The sequence below is a fragment of the Triticum aestivum genome, chromosome 4B, assembly GCF_018294505.1.
Source record: "Triticum aestivum cultivar Chinese Spring chromosome 4B, IWGSC CS RefSeq v2.1, whole genome shotgun sequence".
Lineage (NCBI taxonomy): Eukaryota > Viridiplantae > Streptophyta > Magnoliopsida > Poales > Poaceae > Triticum > Triticum aestivum.
In genome coordinates, this window is record NC_057804.1 from 44,901,189 (window position 1) to 44,921,324 (window position 20,136).

Here is a 20,136-nt window from a genome sequence, read left to right on the forward strand (position 1 = left end):
GTGAGCTATCGGTCCCACCGAGATTGCAATGTAAACTCTCTGTTTCCCTTTCGTAACATTTTGGTCTCACCGAAAAGAGCGAATCGGTCCCACCGAGTTTACCTGACCAACTCTCTGGTTAGCTAATTACCAAAATCGGTCTCACCGAGTTTGTGTAACTGGTCTCACCGAGATTACGTTATGCCCTAACCCTAACCATATCGGTCTCACCGAGTTGCATGTCGGTCCCACCGAAAACCCTAACGGTCACTAGATTTAATAAATCGGTCCGACCGAGTTTGTTGATTCGGCCCCACCGAGTTTGGTAAATTGTATGTAACGGTTAGATTTTGTGTGGAGGCTATATATACCCCTCCACCTCCTCTTCATTCGTGGAGAGAGCCATCAGAACAAACCTACACTTCCAACTTACCAGTTCCGAGAGAGAACTACCTACTCATGTGTTGAGGCCAAGATATTCCATTCCTACCATATGAATCCTGATTTCTAGCCTTCCCCAAGTTGCTTTCCACTCAAATCTTCTTTCCACCAGATCCAAATCCTATGAGAGAGAGTTGAGTGTTGGGGAGACTATCATTTGAAGCACAAGAGCAAGGAGTTCATCACCACCACACCATTTGTTACTTCTTGGAGAGTGGTGTCTCCTAGATTGGCTAGGTATCACTTGGGAGCCTCCGACAAGATTGTGGAGTTGAACCAAGGAGTTTGTAAGGGCAAGGAGATCGCCTACTTCATGAAGATCTACCGCTAGTGAGGCAAGTCCTTCATGGGCGACGGCCATGGTGGGATAGACAAGGTTGCTTCTTCGTGGACACTTCATGGGTGGAGCCCTCCGTGGACTCGCGCAACCGTTACCCTTCGTGGGTTGAAGTCTCCATCAACGTGGATGTACGATAGCACCACCTATCGGAACCACGACAAAAACATCCGTGTCTCCAATCGTGTTTGAATCCTCCAAACCCTTCCCTTTACATTCTTGCAAGTTGCATGCTTTAAATTCTGCTGCTCATATACTCTTTGCATGCTTGCTTGAATTGTTTGAAGATTGTTTGACTTGTGCAAAGTAAAATCTGCCAAAGTCTAAAATTGGGAAAAGATTAAGTTTTTAATTGGTCAAGTAGTCTAATCAACCCCCCCCCCCCTCTAGACATACTTCAAGGTCCTACAGCATGACGAGGAGTCTCGAAATGGTCGAAACGTAAAGATCGATATATTGGACGACTATATTCGGACTTTGGAAAGGTTCCGAGTGATTCGGGTATTTTTCGGAGTACCGGAGAGTTACGGGAATTTGCCAGGGAGTATATGGGCCTTATTGGGCCATACGGGAATAGAGGAGAGAGGCCAAAAGGAAGGAGGCTTGCACCCCCCTCTGGTCCGAATTAGACAAGGGATGCAGCCCCCTTTTCCTTCTCCCTCTCCCCCTCTTTCCTTCTCTCCTAATCCAACAAGGAAAGGAGGAGTCCTACTCCTGGTGGGAGTAGGACTCCCCCCTTGGCGCACCCTCCTCCTTGGTCGGTCGCCTCCCCCCTTGCTCCTTTATATACGGAGGCAGGGGCACCCCATAGACACAACAATTGATCTCTTGATCTCTTAGCCGTGTGCGGTGCCCCCCTCCACCATAGTCCTCGATAATATTGTAGCAGTGCTTAGGCGAAGCCCTACGATGGTAGAACATCAAGATCGTCACCACGCCGTCATGCTGACGGAACTCTTCCCCGACATTCTGCTAGATCGGAGTACGGGGATCGTCATCGAGCTGAACGTGTGCTAGAACTCGGAGGTGCCGTAGTTTCGGTGCTTGATCGGTCGGGCCGTGAAGACGTATGACTACATCTACCGCGTTGTTCTAACACTTCCGCTTTCGGTCTACGAGGGTACGTGGACAACACTCTCCCCTCTTGTTGCTATGCATCACCACGATCTTGCGTGTGCGTAGGAAATTTTTGAAATTACTCCGTTCCCAACAGATGGTTTAGGGATTATAAATTTAGAAATGATGAATATAGCTCTGCTTGCCAAATGGTTTCGGAAAATGGAGACTGAAGAGGGATTATGGCAAGATGTGATAAAAAGAAAATATGAGGGAAATAAATGCCTGTCCAGGAGTACTAAAAAACCTGGAGATTCTCTGTTTTGGTCTAGTCTGCTGAAGATCAAAGAAACCTTCTATAAATTTGTCAAGAAGGAATTGGGAAATGGGGAGAACACCAGGTTTTGGGAAGATATATGGGCTGATGACAAAAGCCTGAAAGATGCCTGCCCTAGGTTATATGATTTATGTTTTGATCATAATATAATAGTTTCTAAGGCCATCCAAAAAGGGTGGAGAGATTTTAGATACAGAAGGACCCTGCATGGGGAGACTTTAGAGATTTGGAACAATTTAAAAAGAAGATGTGAGGAAATTGAAATGAAAGGGGGGCAAGGATAAAATTATATGGTCTCTTAATGCCAATGGCAAATTTACTGTTAAATCACTGTATAGGAAACTGGTAGTTGATGGGCTCAGATCCCACAGAAATTCTTGTGGAAAATCAAAATCCCAGTAAAAATTAAGGTTTTTCTTTGGCTTAGCATTAGAAAAAGCATACTTATGAGAGATGCGTTGTTGAAAAGAGGATGCAAAGGGAAAAACTGTGTATTTTGTGGAAAAGATGAAATAGCTGATCACCTGTTTTTTACCTGCTCAGCTGCCTCCTTGATTTGGAGCTTAATCAAATGTGCTTTTGGTTTGAGGCAAACTCCATTGTCAATGCAAGAGTGCCTTGGATCTTGGTTAGATTCTTTTGGGAAAGAGGATAGAAAACTTGTGCTGGTTGGGATTTCTTCTATTTGTTGGGCTTTATGGAAATCTAGAGATGGAGTTATTTTTCAGAATAAAAGAATCTCTGATCCCATGTCTATAATTAAAACAATGACACATTGGATGGTGGATTGGTCTATTTTGAAGATAAAGGAGCAACAAAAAAAGGTGCTGGAGTTGGGGGCAAGATTGCTAGAATGGGTAGCAAGTGAAGTCTACGCGCCCTCTCAAGGGTGGAGAATAAACATGCCGAGGCTGGAGGGAAAGTATCTGGTGATACCATGTCTTAGGTGCTCCCATGATACGAGCTTATGGTCCATTGGATCTCAGATCCAATGACTCCTAGGAGGTTCTGAAGACTACCGTACTTGTTCATAATTTTTAGACTTCAAAATGTCTTTTTTGCAAAATGTTCAAAGCCCCTCGGGAGCCGTTGGATCTCAGATCCAGCGGCTCCTAGGAGCTCGTATCATGGGAGCATGCAAGCCTCTGTAGCACCAGATACTTTCCCCGAAGCTGGAATGAAGAAGATCTCTTCCCTGGAGGACGAAGACTGCGTTGCTTCTTGTTTCTTTGTTTTCTTTTGCCCTCTCTTTTGCTTAGTTTGGTGCCTTAATGCCTTTAGAATTCCTGGATGACTGTCATAACTTGGTTTGTGTGGATGTTAGCTCTAGAGAACTTGTTTTGGCCAGGGGTGATTCAGCTTGGCTGATGGCACACCCTCCCCGCCTATCTTTTGGTTTATGTTCAGTCGGTGTCATGTAGCTCTTGAACGCGTTAGTTTTCGTTAATGAAAATCGGAGGGGTGCGAGCCCTTCTTTTATTCAAAAAAAAGACTGGTCATAGAGAACCGCCACACACTGTCGGCCCATTCTATCAAAGAAATGATTGTTTTTTATTGTGGCACGTCGTGATATGACATGTGCGTTCGCTGGTATTCTGTAATTTTGTCATTGTAACACTATGAAAGATTTGAAATGATGTCATCGATTTCGTCTCCTTTTCTGTGCCTTAGCACTTTTATGGTTTTACCTGTGCACCTAATTGCTTGCTTATTGCATGCAATTGATTGCACTACTCTTTGCATGCATTTTATTAGCATCACACCATGATTCACAACAAATAGATGCGTCTTTTATTTCTTCGTGTGGAAGAAAAGAAAGGTGAACATGTGGCTAGGGTTTCATTTGCACCCCTTGTTAGAGATACGACAGGCAAATCATTCGATGAACAGTGGCGAAGCCATGCATGAGTTGTAAAGTCATTTGACTACACAACATTTTGGTGGAAAAAAGGAATTCAACCAGTAGAAATAATGTATTAGAATTTATAAATACATATATGTGACTACACAACTTGGAATTGACTACACTTGGGAGAATTCATGACACCGCCACTGACGACGAAGAACGAAATCAACACAGGGAGACACAAGATTTTAACGTCGAAAACCTATCCAACATGAAGGAGAAAAAATCACGTGCGCCAGCTAGCTAATTTCACTATATCAGGAGAGGTTACAAATGCCAGGGGTTTACAACTGATCAACTTATCCCGTGTGGCTACTTATAATGGATATATATAGTAGAGGTGACCGAGGTTAATACTGATCTGCTCCACTCCGGCCCAAGCCTCCCGGCGACCAGCCGGAGCTGGGAGGCTCGGGTCGGCACTATGCTCCTTTTGTCGGAAGTTAGCCTTTATCTTGGTATATGAATTTGGATCATAAAAAACAAATTTCACTTTGAGGAAATTTCATCTTGTTGCATAAAATGAGAAACTTCTCCCTAACAACAAAGAAAACACTATCGGCGCCAAACAGCCGCTAGGGCTAATGAGTTGTTCCAACTAAGCCTGAGCAAAAAGCTCAAACTTAGCAACAGGTACTGGCTTTGTCCACATATCAGCAGGAATATCATGAATACTGACCTTTGCATACCATCATCTTACCTTAATCAACAATGTCTTGAACATAATGGTATTTGACATCAATGTGCGGTTTTCTCTCATGAAACATCTGATCCTTACTAAAGCTATATGACACTCTGATTGTCACAAAATAGATCAATGCAAGAATTATCTCCACAAAGCTCAGCATACGAACCTTTTAGCGAAACTGATTCTTTACATGCTTCTGTAATAGCTATGTATTCTGCTTCAATGGTAGATTGAGCAACTACTGATTGCAATGTTGCCCTTGAACTCACGATACAACCACCAACAGTGAACACATAACCTGTAAAGGACCTCTTCTTGTCCAAATCGCTGAAAGCAAAATCTGAATCCACATAGCCCGCTTGTCCCTCAACAGTCCTGCCAAATTTCAAACAAGCATTGGAAGTGTCATGAAGGTATATGAAAATCCACTCAACAACCTTTCAATGTTCTTTACCAGAGTTAGCCGCCCAAGCCTCCCCATGATGGGCCGGAGCTCTACTTCGCTCGTCAGAAGTTAACCTTTGTCTTTATATATGAATTTGGATCATAACATAACACCCATATATAGGCGCCGCCGACGGTCCGCCTTGTCTCCGGTGGCCTTAGGCCCATGGAACGCGAGGGGGAGTGGGGAGGGTCCTGCTTCATTTTTAGCTTTTCTTGAGTTCGATTAGGGCTTATGTCCCGCTTACGAAGGCGTGGAAGCGGCTTCCTGAAGATGAAATAAGATTCTCCCCGCCTAACCCTCTCGTCCCGGCAGTGCATCTAGTGTCATCAAAGGGCGTGTGGAGGTGTGTCGCCGGCGCACCTCACATGATCTGGTCGGTGTTGGTCTTCGGAAAATCCCCTTTATCCAGGATTTGTTCACGGGTCTACAGGTTGAATTCTTCTGATCTATACTTCTCTTCATTGGCGCCGGTTGTTATTCCAATGTGTTAGTCACGTGGGACTTTAGCATGATGACTTCCCGACTGTCCACTACAACAAGTTTTGCTCAACTCATCGAAAGAGGGGCAATGACAATGACATGGATTCGGCTCGCTCCAGTGCTCGTAGTCGTTGTTAGGTGATGGATGCATTTTTGTTACTGCTGTTTTTATAGTCTCATGACAAATGATTAGATCGGAAGTTTTCAAAAGAAAAAAATCAGACAATCGCGCGTGTGAGCTAGTGTGCGTACGTGCATGTCTTACTCTTTCCAAACAATCAAGCATAATCTGTCATCTGCCCGCTGTAAGCTGGGATGCAGAAACTAATGAAGAATCAATTGCCGTCATGAATGTCGCGACGGGCATCTTTGCTGGAAAGCTTGGTAGAGGCGCCTCAAATCGTAGCACGTTGACCGCTTGCTTGATGGACGGCCTCAGGGTCCTATCAGGGTGCGCGCACCAGAGCCCGACGACCATCACACACTCCATCTCCCGTTCGTCAAACTCCAGGTTGAGCTGCGCATCAGCCGCTTCAAGGGTCCTTCTACTTTCCCATGAATCCCAAACCCATTGCACCAGATGAATGATGTCCTCTTGCCCCCGAGCAACCGCGGGCCGCTTGCCGCAGGCGATCTCGAGCATGACGACGCCAAAGCTGTAGACATCAGACTCGACGCTGGTCCTTCCGGTGACCACACACTCAGGATCCATGTAGCCCATAGTTCCTGCAAGACCTGTTGTGTATGGTCCTCGGCCGTGGTCGACAAGCCGGGCAAGCCCAAAATCACCAAGTTTGGCACAGAAGGATGCATCTAACATGATGTTGCTTGGCTTGATGTCACGATGCAGAACACATTGCTCCCAATCTTGATGCAGGTACAGAAGTGCCGACCCAAGCCCCAACACAATCTCATATCTAAAAGCAGCATCAAACAAAATAACCTAAAACATATTAGTCCAGAGTCCGGAGGGACAAGCTAGAGGCATAGTCAATAACATGCGCACCTGAATGGCCACAATAATGTGGCGTTTGAACAATAAAGGTGAGTATCTAGGCTGCCGTGGGGCATAAGATCGTACACAAGCAAGAGCTCGCCGCCACCATGGCACCAACCAATAAGCTGTACGATGTTTCGATGCCTCAAACGACTTATGATCTTCACCTCTGACATGTACTCCTTCCTCCCCTGCTTGGAGGTCTTGGACACTTTTTTTATAGCCACCTCTACTTTAAGCTCCTTCAAAAATCCTTTGTACACGGAACCAAAACCACCTTCACCCAGCTTCATCTGGTCGGAGAAGTTGCTGGTGGCGACGGCAAGATCGCTATAGCGAAACCACCTGGGCCCTGTCCCTTTCTCGAATTCCTCTTTCAATGGATCATCGTCAAAATTATCTACTTGTGTCGCCATGCGATTTCGCCTCCGGCGGAGCAAAAGGAAAAAAACCAAGAGACTCGAGGAGATGACGAAGACGACACCGGCAGACACGCCGGCCACCAGCGGCGTCCTGCTGCTAGTACGCTCGGTGGCAAGTGGCGGAGCTTCTCAATGGAAAAACACACACACACACACTACCATCAATTACTGGGAGAATGTCACGTGATGTACGTTTTATCTTCGGCAATTGGTGTGAGAGAGCAGAGAACCAGTAAAAAAATTTCGGAAAAGGAAGTAATAGCACTAAGTTACTAACCTCCTGCCCCTGGTGGGAGATTGGACGGCGGTGGCTGTGCACCTGGTGGGAGATTGGGCGGTGGAATAGTGGCACGGAGAAACTCGCCGTCGCCGATGGCGTATATGGCGTAGCAGCTGTAGCCCTTGATGCTACCACCGGTGTTGTTAGGGAAAACACTCGAGAGGTTTGCCACGAATTTGGTAAGGCACCTGCTGCACTCGCTCGCGTTCAGATTCCTCGTGCACTGCACCAGACCGTGCATGGTCGTCGGCGACTGCGAGCTGGCCGCGTACGGCACGCTCCCGTTCGCGAGCCGCAGCGGCGAACGTGCCGCCTCCGCCGCTAACCGGGTGAGCAGATCCCACCTCGTGTCGAAAACATGTTTTCCACCTCGTGTTGTTCATGCTGGCCGGATAGTCCACCTTGTTGTAGTCCCACGAGTAGATGGCGACGGTGAGGTCCGCGACGGAGACGAAGGACTCGTTGGAGTAGCGGAGAAGGCACGGGCCGTAGGCGGCCTTCATCTGCCGGCTGAATGGGCACACGTACTCTGTCTCGGGGGCTGCGGCGTAGAGGCAGTCGTGGCACTGGGTCCAGTTGCCGTCCGCATAGCACGAGATGAGGCCGAACACCTCGTCCGGCGATTCGCCGGCCGTGCCGTTGTAGTAGCCACGGTTGTCGATGCCACGCATCTGGAGGTCACTCAAGAGGGCAAGAAGATTCCGCCGGTACTGGCTATTCCATGTGTAGTTACCCGTGGTCGAGCAGTTAGGATTAAATGGCCAGTGTGTCTGTCCCTCTGCTACAGCGACGCCGACGCCGGAGGAGGACATGACAACGGCGAGGAGAAGCAGCAGAAGGCGCCGTAGAGCAGCTGCCATCGATCGAGGTGAGCTAGCTAGGCGTACAGTCAATTGAGGTGCGCAACGCGTAGGTGACTAGGTATATGTAATCACATCGTCCTTCCTGCGACAAATAATGGCGAAGATATAAACAATTTCAGTTGAACACTGATTCAAACGATGCGACCAGAGACGGGATACGAAGCCTACATACGTGTGAAGACATGAGGATAGTCCATGGATCCTGCAGGAGCATTTCCTTGTCACAGACAAGTGACAACACCACAAATTCATTCAGAACCTAGGTTTGGCCGAACGTTACAACAAACGTGTGGACTCTGGAGCCTAGACTCTAACTGGTCACACAGAACTGCCGGCCCCGGCCGGCCCGTTCTATCAGAGAAATGATTGTTTATTATTATTATTGTCTATATGATTTTTGTATTTGGCTAACAACATGTTTTTGCGTCCGATATGAACGAATCAGTTTGAACAGTAAAGGTGAGTATCTAGGCTGCCATGGGGCATAAGATCGTACACAAGCAAGAGCTCGCCGCCACCATGGCACCAACCAATAAGCTGTACGATGTTTCGATGCCTCAGCCGACTTATGATCTTCACCTCTAACATGTACTCCTTCCTCCCCTGCTTGGAGGTCTTGGACACCCTTTTTATAGCCACCTCTACTTTAAGCTCCTTCAAGAATCCTATCTACACGGGGCGCCCCTCGCCCCTCGCCCCTCGCGTCGCCCCCGCGGGCGACCCGAGGGGGAAAACCCTAGCCGCCGCCCCTCGAGTCTCATCCTTCCCTCCCCCTCCTCGCCGTCATCCATAGCGCCGCCGGACGAATCCTGGCCGGCTGGACGGCGGCGGGGCTTCTCCCCATCCTCTCTGTCCTGGCTGGCGCGGGACAACGGGATCCAGAGGAACGCCGGAACGTGGGGTCCGGCGGCGCGGCGGACGGGTCTCCCATCGGCGTCGTGCGCGGCGTGGCGGTTGCGACCTGTGGGTCGTGAGGTGGTGGCTGCGTTGGCCTGACCGGTGGTCGCGGGTGCCGCCGGATTCAAGTCGGATCCATCTGGTTCCTTTCTTCGGACTCCGTCGGCCGCCGCGGGGTGGTGATGATCGTCGCTGGCCACGTCGGCGTCTGGAGATCTACAAGGAGTTCTTCTCGATCCTCCTTTCTGGTGGGTTGAGACCCATGGCTCTTTCATCTTCGCGGGTTTCGGATCGTGGCTTGCCGGATCCGGAGTACACGGTGGTTTGGTGGCATAGGATGGGGACCGGAGGAAACTTTGGTCGGTGTGTTCAGCCTGGCATCGGCGACGTCACTTGACGCCATTACCCTTCCTGGAGGTGAAGCCGAGCCCCCCCCCCCCCTATCCACCCCCGAACCCCTCCCGGACGAAAGTCCAAAATTCAGTCTGGATTGGGCGGCGGCGGCGTCCTGCACGTCGTATCCTCCATGGAGGCGCCGTCTTGGGAGGAACTGCTGTTCGGGGGAGAGATGTTGTGGATGGTGGGCTCCGATTAGCTCCAGCAGTGGCGATGGTGTGGAGGTTGCCAGGTGGTGCGGCGTTGTATCTACCGCGTCATTGACGACGAGTGGTGGCGGCATGGTGCAACTGCATATCGACGACGGATGCGGCTGGATGGACGAGCGCAGGGTGGCCGAGCTGTCTGGCGCCATGGTGGCGTCGACGGCAGGCCTGGCAAGGTCTGTGCGTCAGTACCTGCTCTGGAGATGGATCGGTGGAAGAAGGCGGCGGCAGCCTCGGTGAGTGTGCCTGACCGGCGTGTGACCCAGTCCCGGTATGTGGCTAGGATGGGGCATCCGGCATTACATGTTAGGATTTGGTGCGATGTCTGTTTGGTATTAGGCTCGGACATTCGGCACCACTGCATCAAGGGGATAGGAGTAGCGACAGATGTTGCCTAGATGGTGGCTTCAGGCTTACTGATGTACTACTTTGTAAGGTCTTTTATGCTTAATAATTAATAAAGTGGCCGTATGCATCGTCCAGGTGCAGAGGCCGGGGATGCTTCCTCCTTTTAAAAAAAATGAACGAATCAGATTCGTTTTGAACCGTGCGCCCCACGTCGCTCAACCACGTCGAATAGCAGTTCCTGCAGCGCGACGCTTTGTTCTATCTCTATGATGCGTGGGTCCAAAGGTGTCCAAAGCTGTGTCGTCGAATCGCCTTGCCCCCATCCCCCCGCCCCGCGCGCTTTCACCATCTCCCCCACTACTCCACTCATTCATTCATTCCAAGATGTGGATGTTCGAATTCGTTATCTGCGCCATGCTCGTCAGACTGGCCACAATGAAGAGTAACATACACATATCCCTAGATTATGTTATTACCTCAATAGTGGGTAGTAACATAAGTGTGGTAACATGCAAAACTTCATTTATTAGGTTATAGACTCATATTGCATTAGGACATGTGATGTTACAGTAACTAGCTAAGTTACTAGTACAACATATCTCCTCATTAACTTATTGCCACATAAGCAATTTGCTGAGTTGTACTCGATGTTACTATCGAAGTTACTCCCACTGTGGCTAGTCTCATTCTCCTCTCCTTGGGTCTTCAACAAATCCACCGCATGACAGTTTTTGGAAATCGGTTTTGATTTCAATCACGGCGGATGGCGGTGAGCTTGCATTCCGTCCTCCCTCCCTCACACCCCCGCGCTCTCTGTGTTTTGCATTCGTCGGTGGTAGTTTTTCCCATATTCGCGGCCATTAGTTTTTGTATAGCGGCGGTTTGAATTGACAGTAGCGGTGTTTGCGTACGCGGCGGTCGGCAGTGAGCTGCATTCCCACCCACTGTGATATATGTTTGCGCCGCTAACACCTAGTGGTGGGTGAGTTGGTATTTCTCCTCCCCTGCTCTATGTTTCGCGGAATACGGGGATTCACTCGTATTATGATTTTTAGGAGGTGGCGGTTGATGGGGTCACCTACTCCGGGTAGGGTCATTGACCTAACATATGTGGAGTGCATAGCTCTAGATGAAGGGACGGCTACCGGCACCTCAACGAGCGATCAACAGATGTCGAGTGCATTTTGGAAGCTGAATGTCGTACCCAAGGTGAGAGTGTTTTGGTGGAGGGTTTTGCGTGGCAATACTCCCAGATGAACAAAGACTACGGGCACGGCATATTAGTGATTTGAGCAGATGCAAAATCTGCCACGTGATGGAGGAAGACCTCAAGCATGCCTTAATTCACGGTGCTCATGCTAATCGTTTCTGGAACGAGGCTTTGCGTTGGTTTGACCTCCGGCTACCTCAACTTCACCCAGTTTCATGGGCCAAGGAAATTATGTGTGATCCTCGCTTCTCGTACAAGGACAGGCCACTGATCATCACCATCATGTGGTCTATTTGGCACTCTTGTAACAAGTTAAAGCACGAGAAGGAGGGGTCGGATCCAACAACTTGTATGCGTGTGACTAGGGAGGCATTTGCACTACTTGAGTTACCACGGAAAAAACCATGCCGGGTCATGGCTGGAGACCACCTGAAGCGGGGTTAGTCAAGATCAATACAGATGGTGCAATATCTATTGACACAACTACTGCTGGTGTAGGTGGAGTTGCAAGGTCTAATAATAAGTTGCTGGGTGCATGGTGCAAACCATACACTAGTATTATGGATCCTCTTATCGCCGAGGCAATGGCGCTGCGTGATGGTGTGCTTTTCGCCAAACTTCGAGGTTACACACATGCGATAATGAAGGTGGACTGCCTGGAGATGGTTAATCTCTGGAATAATCGCCACAACTCTCGTTTGATTGTGGCTCCTATCTTAGTTGAAATTGGAGAGCTTGTTAGTTATTTTTCTCTTTTTGTAATCCAACATGTAATAAGGTCAGCAAACGTTCCAGCACATCTATGTGCCAAGCGTGCTTGCACATTAAATGTGATGGAAAGCTGGCTCGAAGACAACCCCGGTTTCCTCCTGACCAGCTTATTGGCTGATTGTCGAGAGAATGCCTTCGTTTGAATAAAGCTCTCTACATTGCCAGCCAAAAAAAAGACCTGACATCTAAGGCCCACTTAGGGCCCCCACCATCATTAGAAGGTCTCAGGATCACAAGCGCATTCGGATGCGCACCCCCGGAAACCATCTCTGGTGAAACAAGAGAAGAGTAAGCATGCAAATTTCAGTCAGGGCATTATGAGTGGTTAACACTTATAATTATTCTGCTGTACGAAAAGATACACTTATAATTATTCACTAGTCCAGAAGACTTCGTTGCAACATTGACTTGTGTCAACTGCACATGTAAGCAGTTATGCTGGTCTGCTCATGTTGGGTAAGGTTATTCACATTCCCATATGCTCATCATAATTTCTTAGCACGCCATCAGATTGAGCTGTTTCTGAGCAGGACCTGCTAAAATTCAGAATTTTAGATCTGACTTACAAAGGTAGTATTGTAGCCATGGAAATATGTTTTGCTTTTCCTGTGCCGCCATAAGAGATCAACGTGTAGCAAAATATGGATGTGGAAGTGGGAAGGAGAATTGTAAATGCTTGAGTTGCGTGAATTGTTCTATTTGTGCGCTTTAACAACTAAAGTAATTGAACATACGTTTAGTTAGTTTTGTTTCACTTTAGCTATATATCAGATGACTGAGTTTTCATTTTTGGGTCAGTCAAAGTTGTAGCCCTTGATTCAAGGTGCTTTGTGATACGTGTGGAAGCTTAAACATGGATTTGACTGACCAGTTTATTTGTTCAGTCGATTTCTTGTCTTTTCTTGTTGAGTGTGTGATGTCCTCTTCAAGCATGCAGTTTGATTCGTGTCCACAACGGGTGACGCCTGGCCTAGGGGCTGCCTGGAATTTCCTGCTGCATGTTTGGTTGATGTCCAAAAAAAGAGGAAGTACGCCTGGCCTTGACAACGAAACAGCATAGTTAGCCTGGTGGAAAACGAGGCAAGATGATTAGCCTGGTCCCAGGCGTCCTTTTTTGGATGCCTGGGCATGCCTGGTACATCAGCCTGGAAGTAATTGCATATATTAATTGATGTGGTGCAGAAAACGAGGCAAACAGGGAGCAAACAGCGACGGGTTAGAATCCATCAGGCCAGGCTATGAACCAAACACTCCTTCCATATGCTAGCCTGACCAGGCAACTTTTTTTAGATTCTCACGCATGGCCAGGCAGTAAAATTTCCCAGGCATGGGGTTCAGGACATGAACCAAACTGCCACAGAATGCATGTCAATTTTAATCTCTGTGTGTGCATGCTTTTTCTTTCCCTTGTGTTTTATGTCTGTTTCATTTTTGTTTTTTAGTTGGGTTTTTTCTTTATGTGTATTTTTGGGTGTTGAGTGTGTGTAAATATGTACGCACAACTACTATACAAATATGTGTACAAATTATACTATAGTGCAGAAATGTCACTATTTATATGTTTATTTTGTGTATTTTTTTGTGCTAAATGTGTGGAAGTTTTTGTTGTATGTTTTTTTTATTTTCTTTCATCTTTATTGGTAATACCAAGACAATTAATTTATTTTTCTTAGAAAATGTCATTTATTTATTATTATTATTGTTTGTAAATATGCACACATGTACTGAATGAATATGTGTGTAAATTATACTAGATTCTGAAAATTGCACTATTATATATGTATTCATAGCATATTACAAAAAGTGCAATTTTAGTGCAAAGTTGTGCGCATGTGTTTTCTTTTCTTTGTTCTTAAAGGGTAATACCAATCACACTAATGCCACAATTCATTTCTTTGTAGAAAAACTTCATTATTGTTTTGGTTTAATTTTCATTTCATTTTATTTCTTTTTAAGTGGTAAACCGGTGCCACTAATTAATTCCTTCTTAGTAAACTTCTTTTTCTTTCAAAAAATTCACTATTTATATGATTATTCTTGCATATTATAAAAAAGCATAATTTCTGTATAAATTACATGCAATTCTTGAAGCCCTTTACCCATTGGCTTTTTTTCTTATGTTTGTATTCAATTTTTATTTGTTTTTCCTTTTTCTTTTTTGGTTTTTATATGGGTATTTTGTGTGGTGTTGGGTGAGTGTATATGTATACAAACAAACTATATAATATGACTCCTTTGTTATATTCTTACTCTTTATATATTACAAAAAAAATGTAATTTCAATGTAAAGACGTGTCCATGTTTTTAAAAGATTTTTTCATTTTCTTTCTTCCTAAAGGGTAATACCAATGTCACTAATACATCTTGCTTAGAAAAATTAATGATTTTGATTTAGCTTATTTTAATTTTGTTTTCTTACTTCTTTAAAGGTAATACTAATGCCACCAATTTATTTCTTCTTTGTTTCTTTTGGAGAATTCAACTATTATATGCTTATTCTTGCATATTATAAAAACGCAGAATTTCTATGCAAATTGCGTGCAATTTATTATCATTATTTTTGTTTCATTTCTTCTTTAAGGGTGATATATACCAATGTCTCTAATTCATTTTCCTTATAAGACTTCATTATTTTGATTTTATTATTTTATTTTTCTATTTAAGGGTAATACCAATACCACTAATTTATTTGTTCTCGGAAATCTTCAAAAAAAAACTGCAAACCTTCCACTAGTATATGTTTACTTTGCATATTATGAGAATGTGCAATGTCTGTGTAAATTACGTGCAATTTTTTTCATAATTTTTAAATCTTTTCTTAGAAAACTTCATATTTTCTTGTTTGACTTTAGCTTTTTCCATCTATTCTTTAAGGTGACACCATAGCAAATCCAAACTTTAGACGACCATCCCTTTTTCTTCTTTTGATTATTGGTTAACAAAAAAAATATGTACCTAGCGAGGAATCAACGGAGCTACGTCCGACGAGGCAGACTGCATGCACATGATGGATCGTCGGACAGCTCTCCGCATTGCACTGATCCGGGACGGTCAGCTCTTCCAACCTAGCGTCTCACCGCTGCTGAAGATGTACGGTTATCGACTGAAGCAATTTTATGGCCAGTCGACTGATCCAAATTATATTTTCAGTCGACTGGCCTCTAGCCTGTCCCGTTTTGTTTTCCTTTTCATTCTTCGGTTGGATGATGAGTGCGTTTATTTCTAATTTCTCGTTTCCCTTCTTGATCTTTTAGTTCCCAAACATAATCATTCTCTGACATCTGTATCCCCCAAATATTGGAGAATATATACCAGTTGTCTCCCGTGAGGAAGGCCCGATGAGAGCTTTGTGACATCTGACCACAATGAAGTAAACGGAGTCATATGAATTAGAAAAAGGCAGTCATTACAGAAGGGCAGAATTCAGAAAACAGATTTAGCTTTATAGGTCAATCCTCTTGGTAGTACAATTCAGAAAACAGATTTGTACAATTTTTCATTAGCTTTCTTTTAAAAAATGGAGGAGGACCCCGGACTCTGCATCTGAATGATGCATGCAGCTCCTTTATTAATTATTCACACAAGATCTTACAAAGTCATACAACAGTAAGATTAAAGCCACCATCTAGGCAACAAAAGTATGGCCACTCCTATCAAATTGATGAAGGGATGCTGATAGTCTGGCCCAGTACCAAACAGACCTCACAGCCAAACCTAACATCTAAGACCTGAGGTCCTAACCAGGACGCCTGCCGGGTATGGGCACCCACCAGTCCGGCGTGCTCCTCAACCAGGACGCCTGCCGGGTATGAGGATGCCGCAGCCACCTGCCACCAATCCATCTTCAGAGTTGTACTGTTGCATGAACGTTGCCCGGTCTAGCTGCCGCCGACGCCACCACGACACCAGACAGCATCGACCTCTTGCGCGAGTCCATCATCGCACATCAGACACTGGTGGAAAAAGGGCCTTTGGTCGCGGTTCGCAACTGCCATTAGTCGCGGTTGCGCAACCGCGACAGACCGGGCGCGACTAAAGGCCCCCCCCCCTTTAGTCGCGGTTGCTTAAGAACCGCGACTAAAGGCCCGTCCACGTGGGCGCCAGGTGGCCGTCGGGGCGGAGGACCTTTAGTCGCGGTTCTTCTGGCCAACCGCGACTAAAGGCCGCCGCAGGTTTAGGGTTTTAGCCCCCCCCCCCCTTAAACCTGTTTTCTGTCTAATTTGTATTGTTTTATTTCTTTTGTGCTTTATTTTAATTTTGAAGGAGTTTCATATATTCTACGGTACTACATACATGCATATGAATGTACAATTTCAAATAAATTTGAAATTAGAACCAAAAAGAATTCAAGAGGAATATACAATATATATTCAATATCATCGGATGACCATATACAATTTTGAACAAGTTTCCATACATGATTTAATGCATATAAAGTTCTACGTCCTCGTAATAGTGTTCTCCTTTAGGATGGAGGACTTCCCTGCTGAACCATCCAGCTAGTTCCTCTTGAAGTGGTCGGAAGCGAGCTTCTGGACTAAGCATCCACCGGAGGTTATTCCTCTGAGCATTGGTATCACTCGGAACCCGCTCAGAGGTGTATCTCCGGATCATCTCACAGACATAGTATCCACATAGATTGGTCTCCGGTGGCTGAATATCCCCAGCATTCTTAGCCTTTAACATTTTGAATTCTAGCTCTTTTTTGAATTCACCGACCTTTGTATCTACGAACCGTCTCCAAACCCTACGAGGCAAAGAAAATTAAATGAACAAGAGAGTTATTAATTAGTTACTTGATATTAGGAAATGAACGAAATAGGCCGATCGATATAGAGCGCAAATGAATGAAAATAATTACTTCTGCAGCATTCTTCTCATGCCGCCCCAAAGCTTTGGATCCATATTCACAGAGTCGTGGACGAGACATTCTGAGGTGTTAACTTTAATTACTAGCAGAATCCAGTGGAACCTGCGGACACGATACATGCACAGTACGTCATGCATAACTCATCGATTAGCCGGCCACATACCATGCATGGAGTAAACAAAAGAGAATGTGCTCAAGACAGAAACACTCACTCAAAATGGTAAGGAAATAGAATATCACTTTTGAGTTCCTGCTTTGTAAGAAACTGCCACAGGTCTGCCTCCACGTCGGCGGGGTAACGCTCCAACACATGTCCATTAACGATGTGTGGGTCAATGAACCCAACATCATGGATGTTCCTTACTCTGCATTCCTTAATCTTCATTCTACATGTATAATAGCGGACACAACAATATAGTTAGGACATATATATAGTGCAGGCAATATGAACGAGATGGGGTAGAAATTAATAAATCACTTACAGAACGTAGCAACTGATGATAGATTTATCGAGCTCGCGCAGATTGAAAAGCTGGAACAATTCACTCAGTTCAATTTGTACATAGTAATGTTTGAAGTGATGCTCATGTCTAACTTCCGCATAAATATATTCTTTGGCGTTTTTATTTTTTATGTAACCCTTGTACCATTTCAGCAGACCTTTCATTTGTGGAGGTAGATCCTTTTCCTGCGCAGGCTCGACGAGAGGCCCATTCTTGACATATGTAATTACTACCTCCTTCACTGGCGCCTCATCAAGGCCTAACAGTTCACGAAGAGTAATACCTAAGTTGGCTGCTTGTTCTCTGGCACTCGTTACAGTCAATCCCTGTGCTGCCGCAGCTTGTATGATCTCGGGGTCATCCGGACAGAAGGCTTCCACTATAAGCGGGGCAATCGATTGTTTACTTTGTTCCCCGAGCTGGGCAACTTGTTTCCCGCTTTTTTTACTTTCGGCCTTCTCCCGCTCTTTGTTCTCCTTGAACATGAGTGCCTGCCTGCGAAGTTCACGTGCATAGTCGTTAGGCAGATTCTTCGCGGCTTGGGACGGTGTGCTCAAAAATGACTTAGCCCACTTCTTTTGCTCATCAGAAAATACTGGCTTGGGCTCGGGCTCTCTTTTCTTCTTGCAGTCCGCCTTCCATTTCTCCAAATCAGCAGCCGCGGCCGCGTCGACTTCCTCGGCACTACGTTCCCAAGGCCTTGTGGGGAGAGGCTTCAGTGATGGCTCCGGTACCTTTGTGGTCTTAGGTACATAAGGGTCCGGGTTAATAATCCAGGACTGCTTCTGCTTCTTTGCCGGAGGTGGATTGGGGGGCGGCGTCTGATCACCCGCCGGACGAGGACTGGGGGGCGGCGGCTGATCACCCGCCGGACGTTGTGGACTGGGGGGCGGCGTCGGCTGACGTGACGGAGGTGTAGGTGAACCGCCACCACCACCACCACCACCACCACCACCACCACCGCCACCGCCACCACCACCACCGTAGGGGGGTGGACTTGTTGTCCTTGGCGCCTCGCCTGGAAACTTGATAAACTTCTTTTGCCATAGAATGAAATGGCGCTTGACATCTCCAAGTCTTTTCTCCCCTTCAGGTGTAGCAATGTCAATCTCCAGGTCCTCAAACCCTTGGACTATGTCCTCCACCGTGACACGAGCATAGCCATCTTGAATGGGGTTGTTGTGGTGGAGTGCTCCAGGTAAACATGGTAAAGCACTGCCGATGGCTACCTTCATGGACATGTTCCCGATAGGATAATACAGATGACATTCTTTCATCTCCTTTATATCGTCCACGGGGTAGCGAGGATGCTCCGGTGAAGTAATTTCGACCACCAGAGGCTCCGGTGCAGTAATTTGGACCACCAGAGGCTCCGGTGCAGTAATTTCGATCGTCGGTGCATCTGCACCAGCCGGTGGGGCCTCCGTGGAAGCCACGCTGCTTCTCCGCTGCTGGCTTCCGAGATCCGCTGGATGATCTTCATGCTGCACCCGAGCTGCATCTCTTTCGGCTACTAGTACACTCATGGTTTTCTTCATCACATCCATTTCCGATGCCAACCGCGCCACAACATCTGCTTCCCGATCCATCTTTCTCTTACGGCTTCTGTAACCGTACGGGTCATCGTTCTGGGGGAACCCTATTTTCCACGGAATGTGCCCCATGCCTCGTACACGTCCTCCGTGTTCAGGATTCCCGAGGGCTTTTGTCAGCGCGTCGTTCTCTCTGTTGAACTTGATCTTCCCCTGTTGAGCATCCCTCATTGCGTTAATAAGGGCTTGGGTGGGTTTAATTAATTTGCCCCGGTAAACACACTCCCCTGTCTCCGGGTTCAGCGTTCCCCCATGCCCGTACCACCAGCTTTTGGCCCTTGGGTCCCATCCCTCCGTACCTGGACGGATTCCTCGCGCCCTCAGCTCGTTCTCCATCTTCTCCCACCTAGGCTCCCAAAGGCGATACCCTCCTGGCCCCATAACATGATTGTACTCCTTCTTAGCCGCATTTTCCTTATTTTTTTCGATATTTGAATGAACTGCTCCGATTTCTTTTGCTTCACAAATTCTGGCCAATCATCTTTCAGTTTCTCATATTGTCCTTTGAAATCCGGAGTCTTGTTCTGCTTGACAAAGTCATGGGCTAGATTTTGCTTGAATTTCCGGAATGCGTCGGCCATCTTATGAAGAGCGAACTGTTTGACTAGCCTCCTCCTCTCCTTGTTTTCCTCAATCTTGTTACCCTCCTCATCGAATTTGTTGTATTCCGGAGGTAGAACGAAATGTTCCATAAGCTTCTTGAAGCAATCTTTTTTTGTTCTCTTATCGACAAAAGTGAAACCATCAATTCGTGCCTTCTTTGGCTCATTCCACTCCTGGACGGTGATCGAGACGTTGTCTCTAACAATGGCTCCGCATTGGCTGACAAACTTGGTGGCGTTCTTGCGGGGCTCCAGCGGCCTGCCGGTTGCACTGTCGACAACCTCGATGGTGCATGTTTCTCCTTGTTTCATCGTCTTGGTTGCGCCACGCTTTGACGACGTACTCGATTGTTTCGACGATCCGGCCGAGGGCTAAAATAAGAAAGAGCGCCGTCAATGTATTTATTCAAATCAGTTAGTTTGTATCACCAGAGGCTCAATGTATATATATACCTCGGCGCCGGAGGTGGTTGCTACTTCCATTTGAAGATCGTCGTTTATCGACGT

The 20,136-nt window shown here is 46.5% G+C and overlaps 1 pseudogene; it reads right to left on the reverse strand.

Annotated features, from left to right (window-relative positions):
* Nucleotides 1–5,964: 5,964 nt before the first annotated feature.
* LOC123094381 (L-type lectin-domain containing receptor kinase IX.1-like) lies at nt 5,965–8,231 on the reverse strand (annotated as a pseudogene).
* Between the last annotated feature and the right edge of the window lie 11,905 nt (nt 8,232–20,136).